Below are 8,369 nucleotides of genomic sequence, written 5' to 3'. Positions count from 1 at the left end.
TCTTCCCAATTCTGCCTTCAGGAGGAGTTCTTTAGACCCAGACCATAAATGTGAAAATTAAAATTCTCTTCCCTTTCACTGCTCCTCCCAGTCCAATCAGTCTGACATTTATTAACATGTTCAAAGGAATGCATATGGCAACAAGTACATGCATGCTCTCTCAAACATGTGGGATGCCTGGAAAAAGCTATCTTAGATCCAAGGTACTCAGTGGATTTGCATCTACTTAAAACCATAGTCCATGAGCCCCAACAGGTGTTTCCACATTTATAAGAGAGCATTTTGATATCAAAAAAGGCATTAATGCAATAGCATAGTGAAAAAGTTGCAATCAAAAAAAGGCATTAATGCAATAGCATAGTGAAAAAGTTGCAATCAAATCATACCTATAGGGGCTCACTATTTCACAAATTTACACAGTTGTAAGAGAGGAGAGGCATAGGGATTCTATATGAGGTCACAAGCATAGGGAACATGTGTGGAAGAACTATTACCTCCAATGATGCAGGGACACGCTTGTTTACTGGTAATGCCCTCCTCTCTGTTGAGCTGCCCCGTTCAGACATTATATCTCAGCTGCTCTCTCCTGCTAGGCAATTCTCACTACTGCCACCTGCTGCTCCTCAGCTTCATGTAATTTTCATTAGAGATGCTACTTCTATTCAACAAGAAGCAAGTTAAATTAGTCCCACTCCTCCTCTTTAATGTATAGTTCATAGAATAAAATGCAGATTTTAAAAAAAGAAAAAAACAAATTTTCTCACTGTGAAAAAGGTGCTTTTTATATTTGCCTACTGACTCTCCCTCAGATACAACATTCCATCTTTTTTTTTTTTTTAATCCAAGTCCTTGTGTCTAGAACACTCTCCTGGTTCATTTAAGCCTATTAGAATCTCTACTTTCCTATAAAGCTCATCTTGAAGTACCCACATCCCCAAAGTACTTCTCTATCCTTAAGAGTGGATATCGATTAGAGCAGTAATGAATTAAACCAGCTACACCCAGCGAAAGAACTCTGGGAGATGACTATGAACCACTACATAGAATTCCTAATCCCTCTATTTTTTTTTCCTTCACAGGTTAATATTGTACATTATTTCAAATTCCGACTCTTTTTATACAGCAAAATAACTATATAGACATGTATACATATATTGTATTTAACTTATACTTTAACATATTTAACATGCATTGGTCAACCTGCCATCTGGGGGAAGTGGTGAGGGGAAGGAGGGAAAAAGTTGGAACAAAAGGTTTTTGCAATTGTCAATGCTGAAAAATTACCCATGCATATATCTTGTAAATAAAAAGCTATAATAAAAAAAGAATGGATATTGCATTTATTTTAAAATATATGTGTATACACATATGTGTATATATGTAAATACATATTTGTTATGCACATGTTGTTTCTTAATTAGTAAAATGTAAGCTTATAGAATACCAGAGACTTAATTTTTTTCCCTTTCTGTCTTTAACACTTAGCATCAGTTCATGGCTCACAGTAGGAACTTAATTAATGTATGTTGATGAATAAAAGAGATTTCTTAGCTCCCATAGTCTTGTTCCAAGGAGGAAAAACATTTCTGAAACACAGACCAGTCAATCAGCTAATTAGAGCTGAAAGTTCAGAGCTAATCTGTCTCTTGATAAGCAGCTAATTGGCTTGGTGGATAGAAGTCTCTTCTTTCTGAGTTCAAATCTGGCCTTGGATACTCCCTAGCTTTGTGATGGTAGGTAAGTCACTTAACCATATTTGCCTCAGTTCCCTTATGTGTAACATGAACTGGAGAATGGCAAACTACTCTGGTATCTTTGCCAAGAAGACCCCAAATGGGGTCACAAAAAGCCAAGTACAATTGAACAAAGTCTGTCTCTCGAACTCACTACTGCATATGTGTAAGTGTATAAACACTTAGTATAATACTCTCGCTCTCTCTTAGGTTGGCAACACTTGCCCCTCAGAGTTCAAGGACAGTAATTGAGAAGTTACTGACTCATAAGTCAGTTTGAGCTCTGATCAGGTGTTTTCCTCTTTTGTGGGGAACTGACTTGATTGACTTAAATCACCACACCACTGTGTTTCAGCTCGTGGCTTTACCCTTTCTTTCATTCATTCATTTGCATGGGATACTTAGATGATCTCAGTAAGTTAAAAGAAAATACAATGCTTCAGACCTACACCCTACTTTTTGGTTTATTGGGAACAAGTCCTCCAAAACGGTTTGAAAAGAAACTCAACTCTACAAATAAGACTTTATTGGAATTAAAAAATATTTTCTAACTCTAACCAGAAATAATAACAGGTACTAATTATGATGGAAAAAAATTAGGAGATCCATTAATTTTTTTAATGGACAGAAGGAAGATTAGAAGAAAATGTAGATAAGCAGAACATTCTTGAAAATAGCATGTGGAATTTATTTTTTAAAGTGGTATAATATGTATCTTATATATCCTTGATTATTTGTATGTCTCTCGTTAGAATGTGTCTTCCTCAATGGAAATGGTCATATTTTTGCCTTCCTTGTTATCCCCTGCACTTAGCAAAATGTCTGGTAGAGAATAAACAATAAATACTTGCCAAAATAAATAAATAAATAAAGTGGTATAAAATAGAGATTCACAGTTTCATATTTTTGTTGTTTAATAATATTTGATTCTTTGTGACCCCATTTGGAGTTTTCTTGATAAGGGATAGTGGAATAGTTTGTCATTTCCCTCTCCAGCTCATTTTACAAATGAGGAAACTGAAGCAAACAGTTTCATATACAATTTTTTTGTGTGTTCTGCTATGTATATGGAAATGATCATTTGGGGTATTTAAATTCAAATTTGAAACCCCTTTTAAATAATTCCCTTTAAAAAAGATTGAATGAATAATGAAAAAATTATGTAAAACTTATGTGTAGCAGAAATACAAATTTTTTAAAAGGAGACAATATGTATATATATATATATATATTTCTATATGTGTGTATAGATTTTTCAATAAACTATAAGCTTCTCAAGAGCAGAGATTATTTCATTTAGTATCTTTTTATCCTCAGCATCTAGAGACATGCCTGGCACATAGCAAACCTTCTATAAAATATATTTGTTGGTTGATTGGCCTGGGGCCCCAAAGATAACTGCCTTCAGGATCAAGATAAGATTATAGGTCAGATTGGTGTGAAACTCAAAGAGATTGCTAAGTGATGGAAGCAGAAGACCTAGAAGTGGTAATGAGTAACAAAGAATATGCCTAATTGTCCTTTGGGGCCAATGCAAAGGAGACCACAAGAAAAAGCATGTTCAGAACTGGAGAGGATCGCCAAGCTTTAAGTGTCTTCTGTAGGGAATCAGATTCCCCAAAGTACAAGAAAATTGAAGGACTGAAAAAGGAAAAGGTCTAAGATGAAAGGAAATTTATTAATTCTCTAATAGGGCTTCCACAGTGGAAGAAAGGACAGAGGGACTTGGTAAGAATAGAATTAACATATTTGGGGACAACAGAATAGAGTGTGATAAGGGAAGGGAGTTTTTACCTAGGTATCTAGCCATTCTTTTTAATCTTGGAGAGGAAGATAAGGGAATTTATTCAATTCATGATGGGGATGGAACATCATTTGAATGGAGCCCTACTCTTAAAGGTTCTATGATAGCAGGAGACATCATTTATTCTCTCTGAAATACTAAGGAAGAAGGAGATAGGTCCTGGTGACAGAAACTCTACTTATAAATCAGGTATTGAGAATAAGAGATATAATGTGAGGCCCTGGCTAAGCAGGGTCCTGGAACTGAGGGCTTGGTTTCTGAAGTTTTGTTCCAGAGGTGGGAGGTTCTAACCCAAATAATCCTAGAGGCAAAGGACCTGGTATCTGGGGCTTTGGTCTTGGAAGTAAGGAACCTGGGGTCTTGGTCTCCAGTTCTAATAAAAGACTGGGTGTCCCAAACTCAAGCCCTGGATATTAGAGGTCTATCATCTCAAACTCTGGTCCCAGAGTATCCTACAATTGCCTCCAGAAGGTGAGAGACCTGGAGTCCCAAGAAGCCTGGTCATAAGAGTCCCAGGTTCTGATGTTGAAAATTTAAGGCCTGGTATCTGAAGCCCTGATCCTGGAGGTGAAAAGCCTGATGTCTAGAACTTTGGTACTGCAGGGACTTGGTCTCCAGGTTCTGGTTGTAAAGATGAGGACTTTGTATCTAATGGCAGGAAGTCTGTCAAATCCTGTCTGAGGTTCTGGTTTAGGAGGTGAGAAAATTGTAGTCCAAGACTCACTTCTTCTCTATCAATAAATAGCTTTCCTTTCCATATCTGTTAAATAACTTAGTTCTGAAATTTTGCAAACTGAAAAGAGCCATGTGAATATAGGCAATGGAATTATTGAATAGTTGTTACCCGTTGTTCTCAAAGAGGATCAAAATGCCATCTCTATGTTAAAGTTGGGTTACAGGGTGTCTGGCTGTAGCAGATCAGACCAAAACAAACTCGGAGTGCTCTGCCACAGGTCAGACACAAATGGTCCCTATGAACATTTGGGGTGGACTCTAGCTTTGCTTATCTTGAGTTTCTTCTGAGCTAATTCAATTCTGCTTTGCTCATACAGCCCAAAACTTTCTTTGATGAGGGCACACCAGTCAGTGTTTCCTGTGTCATACATCAATAAGTTCTTTTTTTTTTTTTTTAATTTAATAGCCTTTTATTTACAGGATATATACATGGGTAACTTTACAGCATTAACAATTGCCAAACCTCTTGTTCCAATTTTTCACCTCTTACCCCCCCCACCCCCTCCCCTAGATGGCAGGATGACCAGTAGATGTTAAATATATTAAAATATAACTTAGATACACAATAAGTATACATGACCAAAACATTATTTTGCTGTACAAAAAGAATCAGACTCTGAATTATTGTACAATTAGCTTGTGAAGGAAATCAAAAATGCAGGTGTGCATAAATATAGGGATTGGGAATTCAATGTAGGTTTTTAGTCATCTCCCAGAGTTCTTTTTCTGGGCATAGCTAGTTCAGTTCATTACTGCTCCATTAGAAATGATTTGGTTGATCTCGTTGCTGAGGATGGCCTGGTCCATCAGAACTGGTCATCATATAGTATTGTTGTTGAAGTATATAATGATCTCCTGGTCCTGCTCATTTCACTCAGCATCAGTTCGTGTAAGTCTCTCCAGGCCTTTCTGAAATCATCCTGTTGGTCATTTCTTACAGAACAGTAATATTCCATAATTTTCATATACCACAATTTATTCAGCCATTCTCCAACTGATGGACATCCATTCAGTTTCCAGTTTCTAGCCACTACAAAAAGGGCTGCCACAAACATTCGTGCACATACAGGTCCCTTTCCCTTCTTTATAATCTCTTTGGGATATAATCCCAGTAGTAACACTGCTGGATCAAAGGGTATGCACAGTTTGATAACTTTTTGAGCATAGTTCCAAACTACTCTCCAAAATGGTTGGATTCGTTCACAACTCCACCAACAATGCATCAATGTCCCAGTTTTCCCGCATCCCCTCCAACAATCATCATTATTTTTTCCTGTCATCTTAGCCAATCTGACAGGTGTGTAGTGGTATCTTAGAGTTGTCTTAATTTGCATTTCTCTGATTAATAATGACTTGGAGCATCTTTTCATATGACTAGAAATAGTTTCAATTTCTTCATCTGAGAATTGTCTGTTCATATCCTTTGACCATTTTTCAATTGGAGAATGGCTTGATTTTTTATAAATTAGAGTTAATTCTCTATATATTTTGGAAATGAGGCCTTTATCAGAACCTTTGACTGTAAAAATATTTTCCCAGTTTATTGCTTCCCTTCTAATCTTGTCTGCATTAGTTTTGTTTGTACAAAAACTTTTCAGTTTGGTATAATCGAAATTTTCTATTTTGTGATCAGTAATGATCTCTAGTTCTGCTTCATCAATAAGTTCTTAAGAGAGATCTTCAGAATGTCCTCGTATCACTTTTTTCTGATCATCTTGTAAGCACTTACCCTATGCGAGTTCTCCATAAAATAATCTTTTTGGCAAGCGTACATTTGACATTCAAACAATGTGACCAGTCCAATAGAGTTGGATAAGTTATCAATAAGGTTGCCAATCAGCTGACATTGGACCAATTTGACCAGTATTTTATCATAGTTTCTGCTGCTTCTCACGGATGTTGCCTTTTGTAGACTCCTTTATTTAATTTAATTTTAGTTAACTAGCCACCAAGCTGGATACTGAGGAGAAGGATTAATATATTTTCCCAATTCAGAGTTGGTTTCTAATACATAAGAGATCCTTAATAAGTGCTTATTGATTGATTAATTGGTGCATTGACTGACAAAACCTTTTACAAAGTCTTATTAAAAGTTCACTTTCTTTTCTTGTAATCAGAATTATCCAGGTGGAAACATAGCTACCTGTGGTGCAATGCACATCAGTCTGGCCTTTCTCCCAATTCTGGGCAAGGCTAGGGTATATATCTATTGAAAGTGGCCCTAAGCCAGTCACCAGAGATCTTGATGGAACCTCCTTGTTCTTGTATTGAGTTGTTTTTCTTCTCTCCTATACAGATCTTATCTCTACCCCTGGGATTTACACTCTATGGAGTAAAATAAATATTTCTGATCAAACATCCTTAGGCTGAGGAGATAATTAGATATCAGGGTAGGGCTTCTTTCTTTGTCTTCATTGGAATGGTTAGGGCTTTATGTTGCTACTCTTGGGCTATCTGACTTAGAATTCACTATCTCCAAAAAGGAGAACATCACCTTGAGCTCAGATAATTTAATTGAATAAATATTTCTTGAGAGATAAGTTGACATAGTGAATAGAAAGACAGCCTTGGAATCTGAAATAACCCAGTTCAAGTCAGGTCTGTGACACATACAGACTGTATGACCCTGGGCAAGTCACAGCTTCTCAATGTCCTATGCAATTCTATTAGACTATAGATTGCAAAGGAGATGCTAACCTATATTGCTAAAGGAAATTTCCTAATTGAAAGTTCCCCAGACTAAACAAAAAAAAATTTATTAATTATCTGTCACATGCAGTAAAGCAAATATTTATTATAGAATTCCTTCCATTGTGATAAGAATCAAGTAAGATTTTTAAAAAATAGAGATGACTGACTCCATAGGACCAAGGTTTGGTATTGGAAGCAAAATCCCCTTTGTATTCTTCTCACCTTATATGGTAAATTTTTAAATGGCAAGTCAAAAGCTAGATTCTAAGGATACAAAAAAAAAAAATTCTGATACTTCTAAAGAAGCTTGAAGTCAGAGGCAGAACAAACTGTAGAATCTTACAATGTTGATGAAATTCAATAAATTCAATTCAAGAAACATTTATTAAGTATCTGCTCTTTTGAAACACAATATTAAGTGCTAGGGACACAATGGAAAAAATAAATTATTATATTGTACCTGAATAAATGTAAGACTAATTAATTAAAGGATAAAAACCAGCACTAGCATCTTGGAGTAGAACAGATCATACAGTATGGATCAGATAGATCAAACAAGAGGGAGACTAGACCTGTGATTTCATAGATAGCTAGAATGCTGGGCTAGAGAGCTTGGTTAAAATCTAGTCTCAGACATTTCCTAGTTAAGTTATTCTGAGTCATCCTTTAACTCCTATTTGCCTCAGATTCCTAATCTATAAAATAAGGACAATAATATCAACAATCTTTCAGAGTTGTTGTGAGGATCAAACAAGATAGTAATAGTAAAGTGTTTGGCACATAGGAAACAGTACATATTTCATTGGTATAGGGTACAAGAACTTTTTGGTAAGTACCTTCTCTGCAACCTTTGATGTCCTGAATTACAAAGCCAGTTTGTGTCAGAGGTGGTGCACTTTCCTGAAGGCTGGCTCATTTTCTATTGAGAACTAGTGTGAAATCAGGCTTAAGCAAGATAAAGCTAAATTGTGGGGTGTTTAGGCTAAAGAATTGCTAGGGTCCCTAAAAATAGTAATTGAAAGTTTCTATTGAAAAAAGAACTATTGAACTTTTTTGAAGTAGGGGAATTACATGGTCAGACTTTAGGGAGATTATTTTGATAATTGTTAGTTTCTTTGTTACATAGAGAATGGAGGATGATAACAAGCAGCAGCATCTCATAACACATTAGTGAGAAGTAGAGAGAAATACAATTCTCCAGAAAGTTTAGCATGAATCCCAACAAAGCCACAATATCTCAAGAATATGTACAGTTGGAATCAGAAGAAAGACAACAAATAGTTCAAAAATGGAATAGATGTCTCAGTATTTCTATAACTATTTTGATAGTGGCAATAAACACTTCAATGATATTAATACCTTAATCTCTAAGGGAAGTAGATATACCACTAAAAATGACAACAGGA

General features: G+C 35.9%; 1 long non-coding RNA gene across 1 annotated transcript in view; it reads right to left on the bottom strand.

Annotated features, from left to right (window-relative positions):
* Nucleotides 1-565: 565 nt before the first annotated feature.
* The window catches only part of LOC116423197, a 90,007-nt gene continuing 82,203 nt past the window's right edge, over nt 566-8,369 (bottom strand). Inside the window, exon 3 of the long non-coding RNA XR_004233697.1 lies at nt 566-658. This is a non-coding gene — a long non-coding RNA (uncharacterized LOC116423197). The remainder of the gene's footprint in view (nt 659-8,369) is intronic.

Source organism: Sarcophilus harrisii, chromosome 4 (assembly GCF_902635505.1).
Source record: "Sarcophilus harrisii chromosome 4, mSarHar1.11, whole genome shotgun sequence".
Lineage (NCBI taxonomy): Eukaryota > Metazoa > Chordata > Mammalia > Dasyuromorphia > Dasyuridae > Sarcophilus > Sarcophilus harrisii.
The sequence above is the reverse complement of the archived record's forward strand: the minus strand, read 5'-3'. Positions and strand labels throughout refer to the sequence as shown.